At 30.3% G+C, this 15,190-nt stretch overlaps 1 protein-coding gene across 2 annotated transcripts in view; it reads right to left on the reverse strand.

Moving 5' to 3' along the window:
* Positions 1-15,190, reverse strand: part of LOC141457534 (uncharacterized) — an 85,394-nt gene that overhangs the window by 37,622 nt on the left and 32,582 nt on the right. The gene's annotated exons all lie outside the window — the stretch shown is intronic.

Genomic DNA, 15,190 nt, shown 5'->3' on the forward strand with positions numbered 1-15,190 from the left:
AGATTATTGTCCCTCAACATTAAAGAACAAGTAAATACTCCCTGCCAATTTTAGTCTATTTTTCCGTTATATCATCAATATTTCAGAAACGTTTACCGTTATAGAGAAATAAAGATGTTCCAGTGTTTCTACCTCAGCAAAATGCACATTTATAACAAGATATTAAGGAATTTTTCCGCCCTGCTCCTCGACACCGATTCGCTAGCGGGATCTCAAGCCAATTGATTGATTAATCAGACAATCAAGATTAATCATGATTTATACGTATTTTTCAATAAATAAGAGGATTGTAAATTTTATTTCCTTAGATTACTTGTACTGAGGAGTAAGCGTGTAGCAGTAAAACAATAATTTATTTTATTCTTGAGAGCTTATTGGTTGGAAACAGAGTTGGGCACTGATTAAAAAAAAATTAAATTCTAAATTTAATTGATTAAATTTTTCAATTGATTAAATTTATTTTTAATTTTAATCAGAATTTAATCGGCGAATTTAATCGTAATTTTAATCATATGACAATTATTTAATCAATTAAATTTCAGATTTATTCGTTAATCAAACTAATTTAATCAAACTAAAAAAATTATGATTAAATCTGAGAATTAAATTGAACTTTAATTTTAATCACCGAATTAGTTCAATTTCAAAAGTTAATCAAACTAATTTAATCATCCACTTTTATGGCTTTTCAACCAATGGTTCGAACCACGTTTTGGCGAGGTCATTTTTCTAAGCGTCTTCAATAAATACATTTCGGTTAATTTTTGTAGACTTGGACTTCTTCACGAGTCTCTAGACCAGTGGTTCTTAACCTTTTCATAGACGCGGAACACAATTATATGTAGATATATATATTTTTCTCGCGGAACACTAACATTAAATAAAGTGTATAAGAGAACAAAATTTCATACCAATACGTGGTTCACATTGGGAGATATAGAACGGCCATAATTTTACAGAATTTCATGACCCAAAAAATTTTCAACCCTTTATATCTTCTACCTTTTTAGATCTGTGCACAAAATAACTATAGTTTATAATTGAGAAAAACAAAGTGTACAAGAGAACAAAATTCCATATCAATACGTGGTTAACAGTGGGAGATATAGAACGGCCATAATTTTACAGAATTTCATGACACAAAAAATTTTCAACCCTTTAAATCTTCTACCTTTTTAGATCTGTGCACAAAATAACTATAGTTTATAATTGAGAAAAACAAAGTGTACAAGAGAACAAAATTCCATAACAATACGTGGTCCACAGTGGGAGATATAGAACGGCCACAATTTTACAAAATTTCATGACAAAAAATTTTCAACCCTTTATATCTTCTACCTTTTTAGATCTGTGCACAAAATAACTATAGTTTATAATTGAGAAAAACAAAGTGTATAAGAGAACAAAATTCCATATCAATACGTGGTTCACAGTGGAAGATATAGAACGGCCATTATTTTACAGAATTTCATGACCCAAAAAATTTTCAACCCTTTATATCTTTAACCTTTTTAGATCTGTGCACAAAATGACTATAGTTTATAATTGAGAAAAACAAAATGTACAAGAGAACAAAATTCCATATCAATACGTGGTTCACAGTGGAAGATATAGAACGGTCATAATTGTACAGAATTTCATGACCCAAAAAATTTTCAACCCTTTATATCTTCTACCTTTTTAGATCTGTGCACAAAATGACTATAGTTTATAATTGAGAAAAACAAAGTGTACAAGAGAACAAAATTCCATATCAATACGTGGTTCACAGTGGAAGATATAGAACGGCCATTATTTTACAGAATTTCATGACCCAAAAAATTTTAAACCCTTTATATCTTCAACCTTTTTAGATCTGTGCACAAAACGACTGTAGTTTATAATTGAGAAAAACAAAGTGTACAAGAGAACAAAATTCCATATCAATACGTGGTTCACAGTGGAAGATATAGAACGGCCATAATTGTACAGAATTTCATGATCCCAAAAATTTTCAACACTTTATATCTTCTACCTTTTTAGATCTGTGCACAAAATAACTATAGTTTATAATTAAGAAGAACAAATTGTATAAGAGAACCAAATTCCAAATCAATACGTGGTCCACAGTGGGAGATATAGAACGGCCACAATTTTACAAAATTTCATGACCCAAAAAATTTTCAACTCTTTATATCTTCTACATTTATAGATCTGTGCACAAAATAACTATAGTTTATAATTGAGAAAAACAAAGTGTACAAGAGAACAAAATTTCATACGAATACGTGGTACACGGTGAGAGATATAGAACGGCCATAATTTTACAGAATTTCATGACCCAAAAAATTTTCAACCCTTTATATCTTCTACCTTTTTAGATCTGTGCACAAATTGACTATAGTTTATAATAGAGAAAAACAAAGTGTACAAGAGAACAAAATTCCATATCAATACATGGTTCACGGTGGGAGATATAGAACGGCCATAATTTTACAGAATTTCATGACCCAAAAAATTTTCAACCCTTTATATCTTCTACCTTTTTAGATCTGTGCACAAAATGACTATAGTTTATAATTGAGAAAAACAAAGTGTACAAGAGAACAAAATTCCATATCAATACGTGGTTCACAGTGGGAGTTATAAATTAGCCACAATTTTACAGAATTTCATGACCCAAAAAATTTCAACCCTTTATATCTTCTACCTTTATAGATCTGTGCACAAAATAACTATAGTTTATGATTGAGAAAAACAAAGTGTACAAGAGAACAAAATTCCATACCAATATGTGGTTCACAGTGGGAGTTATAAATTAGCCACAATTTTACAGAATTTCATGACCCAAAAAATTTTCAACCCTTTATATCTTCTACCTTTATAGATCTGTGCACAAAATAACTATAGTTTATGATTGAGAAAAACAAAGTGTACAAGAGAACAAAATTCCATATCAATACGTGGTTCACAATGGAAATTATAGAACGGCCATAATTTTACAGAATTTCATGACACAAAAAATTTTCAACCCTTTAAATCTTCTACCTTTTTAGATCTGTGCACAAAATAACTATAGTTTATAATTGAGAAAAACAAAGTGTACAAGAGAACAAAATTCCATAACAATACGTGGTCCACAGTGGGAGATATAGAACGGCCACAATTTTACAAAATTTCATGACAAAAAATTTTCAACCCTTTATATCTTCTACCTTTTTAGATCTGGGCACAAAATAACTATAGTTTATAATTGAGAAAAACAAAGTGTATAAGAGAACAAAATTCCATATCAATACGTGGTTCACAGTGGAAGATATAGAACGGCCATTATTTTACAGAATTTCATGACCCAAAAAATTTTCAACCCTTTATATCTTTAACCTTTTTAGATCTGTGCACAAAATGACTATAGTTTATAATTGAGAAAAACAAAATGTACAAGAGAACAAAATTCCATATCAATACGTGGTTCACAGTGGAAGATATAGAACGGTCATAATTGTACAGAATTTCATGACCCAAAAAATTTTCAACCCTTTATATCTTCTACCTTTTTAGATCTGTGCACAAAATGACTATAGTTTATAATTGAGAAAAACAAAGTGTACAAGAGAACAAAATTCCATATCAATACGTGGTTCACAGTGGAAGATATAGAACGGCCATTATTTTACAGAATTTCATGACCCAAAAAATTTTAAACCCTTTATATCTTCAACCTTTTTAGATCTGTGCACAAAATGACTGTAGTTTATAATTGAGAAAAACAAAGTGTACAAGAGAACAAAATTCCATATCAATACGTGGTTCACAGTGGAAGATATAGAACGGCCATAATTGTACAGAATTTCATGATCCCAAAAATTTTCAACACTTTATATCTTCTACCTTTTTAGATCTGTGCACAAAATAACTATAGTTTATAATTAAGAAGAACAAATTGTATAAGAGAACAAAATTCCAAATCAATACGTGGTCCACAGTGGGAGATATAGAACGGCCACAATTTTACAAAATTTCATGACCCAAAAAATTTTCAACTCTTTATATCTTCTACATTTATAGATCTGTGCACAAAATAACTATAGTTTATAATTGAGAAAAACAAAGTGTACAAGAGAACAAAATTTCATACGAAAACGTGGTACACGGTGAGAGATATAGAACGGCCATAATTTTACAGAATTTCATGACCCAAAAAATTTTCAACCCTTTATATCTTCTACCTTTTTAGATCTGTGCACAAATTGACTATAGTTTATAATAGAGAAAAACAAAGTGTACAAGAGAACAAAATTCCATATCAATACATGGTTCACGGTGGGAGATATAGAACGGCCATAATTTTACAGAATTTCATGACCCAAAAAATTTTCAACCCTTTATATCTTCTACCTTTTTAGATCTGTGCACAAAATGACTATAGTTTATAATTGAGAAAAACAAAGTGTACAAGAGAACAAAATTCCATATCAATACGTGGTTCACAGTGGAAGATATAGAACGGCCATAGTTTTACAGAATTTCATGACCCAATAAATTTTCAACCCTTTATATCTTCTATCTTATTAGATCTGTGCACAAAATAACTATAGTTTATAATTCAGAAAAACAAAGTGTATAAGAGAACAAAATTCCATATCAATACGTGGTCCACAGTGGGAGATATAGAACGGCCATAATTGTACAGAATTTCATGACCAAAAAATTTTCAACCCTTTATATCTTCTACCTTTTTAGATCTGTGCACAAAATAACTATAGTTTATAATTGAGAAAAACAAAGTGTACAAGAGAACAAAATTTCATACGAATACGTGGTACACGGTGAGAGATATAGAACGGCCATAATTTTACAGAATTTCATGACCCAAAAAATTTTCAACCCTTTATATCTTCTACCTTTTTAGATCTGTGCACAAATTGACTATAGTTTATAATAGAGAAAAACAAAGTGTACAAGAGAACAAAATTCCATATCAATACATGCTTCACGGTGGGAGATATAGAACGGCCATAATTTTACAGAATTTCATGACCCAAAAAATTTTCAACCCTTTATATCTTCTACCTTTTTAGATCTGTGCACAAAATGACTATAGTTTATAATTGAGAAAAACAAAGTGTACAAGAGAACAAAATTCCATATCAATACGTGGTTCACAGTGGAAGATATAGAACGGCCATAGTTTTACAGAATTTCATGACCCAATAAATTTTCAACCCTTTATATCTTCTATCTTATTAGATCTGTGCACAAAATAACTATAGTTTATAATTCAGAAAAACAAAGTGTATAAGAGAACAAAATTCCATATCAATACGTGGTCCACAGTGGGAGATATAGAACGGCCATAATTGTACAGAATTTCATGACCAAAAAATTTTCAACCCTTTATATCTTCTACCTTTTTAGATCTGTGCACAAAATAACTGCAGTTTATAATTGAAAAAACAAAGTGTACAAGAGGACAAAATTCCATACCAATATGTGGTTCACAGTGGGAGTTATAAATTAGCCACAATTTTACAGAATTTCATGACCCAAAAAATTTTCAACCCTTTATATCTTCTACCTTTATAGATCTGTGCACAAAATAACTATAGTTTATGATTGAGAAAAACAAAGTGTACAAGAGAACAAAATTCCATATCAATACGTGGTTCACAATGGAAATTATAGAACGGCCATAATTTTACAGAATTTCATGACACAAAAAATTTTCAACCCTTTAAATCTTCTACCTTTTTAGATCTGTGCACAAAATAACTATAGTTTATAATTGAGAAAAACAAAGTGTACAAGAGAACAAAATTCCATAACAATACGTGGTCCACAGTGGGAGATATAGAACGGCCACAATTTTACAAAATTTCATGACAAAAAATTTTCAACCCTTTATATCTTCTACCTTTTTAGATCTGGGCACAAAATAACTATAGTTTATAATTGAGAAAAACAAAGTGTATAAGAGAACAAAATTCCATATCAATACGTGGTTCACAGTGGAAGATATAGAACGGCCATTATTTTACAGAATTTCATGACCCAAAAAATTTTCAACCCTTTATATCTTTAACCTTTTTAGATCTGTGCACAAAATGACTATAGTTTATAATTGAGAAAAACAAAATGTACAAGAGAACAAAATTCCATATCAATACGTGGTTCACAGTGGAAGATATAGAACGGTCATAATTGTACAGAATTTCATGACCCAAAAAATTTTCAACCCTTTATATCTTCTACCTTTTTAGATCTGTGCACAAAATGACTATAGTTTATAATTGAGAAAAACAAAGTGTACAAGAGAACAAAATTCCATATCAATACGTGGTTCACAGTGGAAGATATAGAACGGCCATTATTTTACAGAATTTCATGACCCAAAAAATTTTAAACCCTTTATATCTTCAACCTTTTTAGATCTGTGCACAAAATGACTGTAGTTTATAATTGAGAAAAACAAAGTGTACAAGAGAACAAAATTCCATATCAATACGTGGTTCACAGTGGAAGATATAGAACGGCCATAATTGTACAGAATTTCATGATCCCAAAAATTTTCAACACTTTATATCTTCTACCTTTTTAGATCTGTGCACAAAATAACTATAGTTTATAATTAAGAAGAACAAATTGTATAAGAGAACCAAATTCCAAATCAATACGTGGTCCACAGTGGGAGATATAGAACGGCCACAATTTTACAAAATTTCATGACCCAAAAAATTTTCAACTCTTTATATCTTCTACATTTATAGATCTGTGCACAAAATAACTATAGTTTATAATTGAGAAAAACAAAGTGTACAAGAGAACAAAATTTCATACGAATACGTGGTACACGGTGAGAGATATAGAACGGCCATAATTTTACAGAATTTCATGACCCAAAAAATTTTCAACCCTTTATATCTTCTACCTTTTTAGATCTGTGCACAAATTGACTATAGTTTATAATAGAGAAAAACAAAGTGTACAAGAGAACAAAATTCCATATCAATACATGGTTCACGGTGGGAGATATAGAACGGCCATAATTTTACAGAATTTCATGACCCAAAAAATTTTCAACCCTTTATATCTTCTACCTTTTTAGATCTGTGCACAAAATGACTATAGTTTATAATTGAGAAAAACAAAGTGTACAAGAGAACAAAATTCCATATCAATACGTGGTTCACAGTGGAAGATATAGAACGGCCATAGTTTTACAGAATTTCATGACCCAATAAATTTTCAACCCTTTATATCTTCTATCTTATTAGATCTGTGCACAAAATAACTATAGTTTATAATTCAGAAAAACAAAGTGTATAAGAGAACAAAATTCCATATCAATACGTGGTCCACAGTGGGAGATATAGAACGGCCATAATTGTACAGAATTTCATGACCAAAAAATTTTCAACCCTTTATATCTTCTACCTTTTTAGATCTGTGCACAAAATAACTGCAGTTTATAATTGAAAAAACAAAGTGTACAAGAGGACAAAATTCCATACCAATATGTGGTTCACAGTGGGAGTTATAAATTAGCCACAATTTTACAGAATTTCATGACCCAAAAAATTTTCAACCCTTTATATCTTCTACCTTTATAGATCTGTGCACAAAATAACTATAGTTTATGATTGAGAAAAACAAAGTGTACAAGAGAACAAAATTACATATCAATACGTGGTTCACAATGGAAATTATAGAACGGCCATAATTTTACAGAATTTCATGACCCAAACATTTATCAACCCTTTATACCTTCTACGTTTTTAGATCTATGCACAAAATAACTATAGTTTATAACTGAGAAAAACAAAGTGCATAAGAGAATAAAATTCCATATCAATCCGTGGATCACAGTGGGAGATAAAGAACAGCCATAATTTTACAGAATTTCATGACCCAAAAAATTTTCAACCCTTTATATCTTCTACCTTTTTAGATCTGTGCACAAAATAACTATAGTTTATAATTGAGAAAAACAAAGTGTATAAGAGAATAAAATTCCATATCAATACGTGGTTCACAGTGGGAGATATACAACGGCCACAATTTTACAAAATTTCATGACCCAAAAAATTTTCAACCCTTTATATCTTCTACATTTATAGATCTGTGCACAAAATAACTATAGTTTATAATTGAGAAAAACAAAGTGTACAAGAGAACAAAATTCCATAACAATACGTGGTCCACAGTGGGAGATATAGAACGGCCACAATTTTACAAAATTTCACGACTCAAAAAATTTTCAACCCTTTATATCTTCTACCTTTTTAGATCTGTGCACAAAATAACTATAGTTTATAATTGAGAAAAACAAAGTGTATAAGAGAACAAAATTCCATATCAATACGTGGTTCACAGTGGAAGATATAGAACGGCCATTATTTTACAGAATTTCATGACCCAAAAAATTTTCAACCCTTTATATCTTTAACCTTTTTAGATCTGTGCACAAAATGACTATAGTTTATAATTGAGAAAAACAAAATGTACAAGAGAACAAAATTCCATATCAATACGTGGTTCACAGTGGAAGATATAGAACGGTCATAATTGTACAGAATTTCATGACCCAAAAAATTTTCAACCCTTTATATCTTCTACCTTTTTAGATCTGTGCACAAAATGACTATAGTTTATAATTGAGAAAAACAAAGTGTACAAGAGAACAAAATTCCATATCAATACGTGGTTCACAGTGGAAGATATAGAACGGCCATTATTTTACAGAATTTCATGACCCAAAAAATTTTAAACCCTTTATATCTTCAACCTTTTTAGATCTGTGCACAAAATGACTGTAGTTTATAATTGAGAAAAACAAAGTGTACAAGAGAACAAAATTCCATATCAATACGTGGTTCACAGTGGAAGATATAGAACGGCCATAATTGTTCAGAATTTCATGATCCCAAAAATTTTCAACACTTTATACCTTCTACCTTTTTAGATCTATGCACAAAATAACTATAGTTTATAATTCAGAAAAACAAAGTGTATAAGAGAACAAAATTCCATATCAATACGTGGTCCACAGTGGGAGATATAGAACGGCCACAATTTTACAAAATTTCATGACCCAAAAAATTTTAACCTTTTATATCTTCTACCTTTTTAGATCTGTGCACAAAATAACTATAGTTTATAATTAAGAAGAACAAATTGTATAAGAGAACCAAATTCCAAATCAATACGTGGTCCACAGTGGGAGATATAGAACGGCCACAATTTTACAAAATTTCATGACCCAAAAAATTTTCAACTCTTTATATCTTCTACATTTATAGATCTGTGCACAAAATAACTATAGTTTATAATTGAGAAAAACAAAGTGTACAAGAGAACAAAATTTCATACGAATACGTGGTACACGGTGAGAGATATAGAACGGCCATAATTTTATAGAATTTCATGACCCAAAAAATTTTCAACCCTTTATATCTTCTACCTTTTTAGATCTGTGCACAAATTGACTATAGTTTATAATAGAGAAAAACAAAGTGTACAAGAGAACAAAATTCCATATCAATACATGGTTCACGGTGGGAGATATAGAACGGCCATAATTTTACAGAATTTCATGACCCAAAAAATTTTCAACCCTTTATATCTTCTACCTTTTTAGATCTGTGCACAAATTGACTATAGTTTATAATAGAGAAAAACAAAGTGTACAAGAGAACAAAATTCCATATCAATACATGGTTCACGGTGGGAGATATAGAACGGCCATAATTTTACAGAATTTCATGACCCAAAAAATTTTCAACCCTTTATATCTTCTACCTTTTTAGATCTGTTCACAAAATGACTATAGTTTATAATTGAGAAAAACAAAGTGTACAAGAGAACAAAATTCCATATCAATACGTGGTTCACAGTGGAAGATATAGAACGGCCATAGTTTTACAGAATTTCATGACCCAATAAATTTTCAACCCTTTATATCTTCTATCTTATTAGATCTGTGCACAAAATAACTATAGTTTATAATTCAGAAAAACAAAGTGTATAAGAGAACAAAATTCCATATCAATACGTGGTCCACAGTGGGAGATATAGAACGGCCATAATTGTACAGAATTTCATGACCAAAAAATTTTCAACCCTTTATATCTTCTACCTTTTTAGATCTGTGCACAAAATAACTGCAGTTTATAATTGAAAAAACAAAGTGTACAAGAGGACAAAATTCCATACCAATATGTGGTTCACAGTGGGAGTTATAAATTAGCCACAATTTTACAGAATTTCATGACCCAAAAAATTTTCAACCCTTTATATCTTCTACCTTTATAGATCTGTGCACAAAATAACTATAGTTTATGATTGAGAAAAACAAAGTGTACAAGAGAACAAAATTCCATATCAATACGTGGTTCACAATGGAAATTATAGAACGGCCATAATTTTACAGAATTTCATGACACAAAAAATTTTCAACCCTTTAAATCTTCTACCTTTTTAGATCTGTGCACAAAATAACTATAGTTTATAATTGAGAAAAACAAAGTGTACAAGAGAACAAAATTCCATAACAATACGTGGTCCACAGTGGGAGATATAGAACGGCCACAATTTTACAAAATTTCATGACAAAAAATTTTCAACCCTTTATATCTTCTACCTTTTTAGATCTGTGCACAAAATAACTATAGTTTATAATTGAGAAAAACAAAGTGTATAAGAGAACAAAATTCCATATCAATACGTGGTTCACAGTGGAAGATATAGAACGGCCATTATTTTACAGAATTTCATGACCCAAAAAATTTTCAACCCTTTATATCTTTAACCTTTTTAGATCTGTGCACAAAATGACTATAGTTTATAATTGAGAAAAACAAAATGTACAAGAGAACAAAATTCCATATCAATACGTGGTTCACAGTGGAAGATATAGAACGGTCATAATTGTACAGAATTTCATGACCCAAAAAATTTTCAACCCTTTATATCTTCTACCTTTTTAGATCTGTGCACAAAATGACTATAGTTTATAATTGAGAAAAACAAAGTGTACAAGAGAACAAAATTCCATATCAATACGTGGTTCACAGTGGAAGATATAGAACGGCCATTATTTTACAGAATTTCATGACCCAAAAAATTTTAAACCCTTTATATCTTCAACCTTTTTAGATCTGTGCACAAAATGACTGTAGTTTATAATTGAGAAAAACAAAGTGTACAAGAGAACAAAATTCCATATCAATACGTGGTTCACAGTGGAAGATATAGAACGGCCATAATTGTACAGAATTTCATGATCCCAAAAATTTTCAACACTTTATATCTTCTACCTTTTTAGATCTGTGCACAAAATAACTATAGTTTATAATTAAGAAGAACAAATTGTATAAGAGAACCAAATTCCATATCAATACGTGGTTCACAGTGGAAGATATAGAACGGCCATAGTTTTACAGAATTTCATGACCCAATAAATTTTCAACCCTTTATATCTTCTATCTTATTAGATCTGTGCACAAAATAACTATAGTTTATAATTCAGAAAAACAAAGTGTATAAGAGAACAAAATTCCATATCAATACGTGGTCCACAGTGGGAGATATAGAACGGCCATAATTGTACAGAATTTCATGACCAAAAAATTTTCAACCCTTTATATCTTCTACCTTTTTAGATCTGTGCACAAAATAACTGCAGTTTATAATTGAAAAAACAAAGTGTACAAGAGGACAAAATTCCATACCAATATGTGGTTCACAGTGGGAGTTATAAATTAGCCACAATTTTACAGAATTTCATGACCCAAAAAATTTTCAACCCTTTATATCTTCTACCTTTATAGATCTGTGCACAAAATAACTATAGTTTATGATTGAGAAAAACAAAGTGTACAAGAGAACAAAATTCCATATCAATACGTGGTTCACAATGGAAATTATAGAACGGCCATAATTTTACAGAATTTCATGACACAAAAAATTTTCAACCCTTTAAATCTTCTACCTTTTTAGATCTGTGCACAAAATAACTATAGTTTATAATTGAGAAAAACAAAGTGTACAAGAGAACAAAATTCCATAACAATACGTGGTCCACAGTGGGAGATATAGAACGGCCACAATTTTACAAAATTTCATGACAAAAAATTTTCAACCCTTTATATCTTCTACCTTTTTAGATCTGTGCACAAAATAACTATAGTTTATAATTGAGAAAAACAAAGTGTATAAGAGAACAAAATTCCATATCAATACGTGGTTCACAGTGGAAGATATAGAACGGCCATTATTTTACAGAATTTCATGACCCAAAAAATTTTCAACCCTTTATATCTTTAACCTTTTTAGATCTGTGCACAAAATGACTATAGTTTATAATTGAGAAAAACAAAATGTACAAGAGAACAAAATTCCATATCAATACGTGGTTCACAGTGGAAGATATAGAACGGTCATAATTGTACAGAATTTCATGACCCAAAAAATTTTCAACCCTTTATATCTTCTACCTTTTTAGATCTGTGCACAAAATGACTATAGTTTATAATTGAGAAAAACAAAGTGTACAAGAGAACAAAATTCCATATCAATACGTGGTTCACAGTGGAAGATATAGAACGGCCATTATTTTACAGAATTTCATGACCCAAAAAATTTTAAACCCTTTATATCTTCAACCTTTTTAGATCTGTGCACAAAATGACTGTAGTTTATAATTGAGAAAAACAAAGTGTACAAGAGAACAAAATTCCATATCAATACGTGGTTCACAGTGGAAGATATAGAACGGCCATAATTGTACAGAATTTCATGATCCCAAAAATTTTCAACACTTTATATCTTCTACCTTTTTAGATCTGTGCACAAAATAACTATAGTTTATAATTAAGAAGAACAAATTGTATAAGAGAACCAAATTCCATATCAATACGTGGTTCACAGTGGAAGATATAGAACGGCCATAGTTTTACAGAATTTCATGACCCAATAAATTTTCAACCCTTTATATCTTCTATCTTATTAGATCTGTGCACAAAATAACTATAGTTTATAATTCAGAAAAACAAAGTGTATAAGAGAACAAAATTCCATATCAATACGTGGTCCACAGTGGGAGATATAGAACGGCCATAATTGTACAGAATTTCATGACCAAAAAATTTTCAACCCTTTATATCTTCTACCTTTTTAGATCTGTGCACAAAATAACTGCAGTTTATAATTGAAAAAACAAAGTGTACAAGAGGACAAAATTCCATACCAATATGTGGTTCACAGTGGGAGTTATAAATTAGCCACAATTTTACAGAATTTCATGACCCAAAAAATTTTCAACCCTTTATATCTTCTACCTTTATAGATCTGTGCACAAAATAACTATAGTTTATGATTGAGAAAAACAAAGTGTACAAGAGAACAAAATTCCATATCAATACGTGGTTCACAATGGAAATTATAGAACGGCCATAATTTTACAGAATTTCATGACACAAAAAATTTTCAACCCTTTAAATCTTCTACCTTTTTAGATCTGTGCACAAAATAACTATAGTTTATAATTGAGAAAAACAAAGTGTACAAGAGAACAAAATTCCATAACAATACGTGGTCCACAGTGGGAGATATAGAACGGCCACAATTTTACAAAATTTCATGACAAAAAATTTTCAACCCTTTATATCTTCTACCTTTTTAGATCTGGGCACAAAATAACTATAGTTTATAACTGAGAAAAACAAAGTGTATAAGAGAACAAAATTCCATATCAATACGTGGTTCACAGTGGAAGATATAGAACGGCCATTATTTTACAGAATTTCATGACCCAAAAAATTTTCAACCCTTTATATCTTTAACCTTTTTAGATCTGTGCACAAAATGACTATAGTTTATAATTGAGAAAAACAAAATGTACAAGAGAACAAAATTCCATATCAATACGTGGTTCACAGTGGAAGATATAGAACGGTCATAATTGTACAGAATTTCATGACCCAAAAAATTTTCAACCCTTTATATCTTCTACCTTTTTAGATCTGTGCACAAAATGACTATAGTTTATAATTGAGAAAAACAAAGTGTACAAGAGAACAAAATTCCATATCAATACGTGGTTCACAGTGGAAGATATAGAACGGCCATTATTTTACAGAATTTCATGACCCAAAAAATTTTAAACCCTTTATATCTTCAACCTTTTTAGATCTGTGCACAAAATGACTGTAGTTTATAATTGAGAAAAACAAAGTGTACAAGAGAACAAAATTCCATATCAATACGTGGTTCACAGTGGAAGATATAGAACGGCCATAATTGTACAGAATTTCATGATCCCAAAAATTTTCAACACTTTATATCTTCTACCTTTTTAGATCTGTGCACAAAATAACTATAGTTTATAATTAAGAAGAACAAATTGTATAAGAGAACCAAATTCCAAATCAATACGTGGTCCACAGTGGGAGATATAGAACGGCCACAATTTTACAAAATTTCATGACCCAATAAATTTTCAACCCTTTATATCTTCTATCTTATTAGATCTGTGCACAAAATAACTATAGTTTATAATTCAGAAAAACAAAGTGTATAAGAGAACAAAATTCCATATCAATACGTGGTCCACAGTGGGAGATATAGAACGGCCATAATTGTACAGAATTTCATGACCAAAAAATTTTCAACCCTTTATATCTTCTACCTTTTTAGATCTGTGCACAAAATAACTGCAGTTTATAATTGAAAAAACAAAGTGTACAAGAGGACAAAATTCCATACCAATATGTGGTTCACAGTGGGAGTTATAAATTAGCCACAATTTTACAGAATTTCATGACCCAAAAAATTTTCAACCCTTTATATCTTCTACCTTTATAGATCTGTGCACAAAATAACTATAGTTTATGATTGAGAAAAACAAAGTGTACAAGAGAACAAAATTACATATCAATACGTGGTTCACAATGGAAATTATAGAACGGCCATAATTTTACAGAATTTCATGACCCAAACATTTATCAACCCTTTATACCTTCTACGTTTTTAGATCTATGCACAAAATAACTATAGTTTATAACTGAGAAAAACAAAGTGCATAAGAGAATAAAATTCCATATCAATCCGTGGATCACAGTGGGAGATAAAGAACAGCCATAATTTTACAGAATTTCATGACCCAAAAAATTTTCAACCCTTTATATCTTCTACCTTTTTAGATCTGTGCACA

Source organism: Rhodnius prolixus, unplaced genomic scaffold, assembly GCF_049639745.1.
Source record: "Rhodnius prolixus isolate KJV_2025 unplaced genomic scaffold, Rpr scaffold_22, whole genome shotgun sequence".
Taxonomy (NCBI): Eukaryota; Metazoa; Arthropoda; class Insecta; order Hemiptera; family Reduviidae; genus Rhodnius; species Rhodnius prolixus.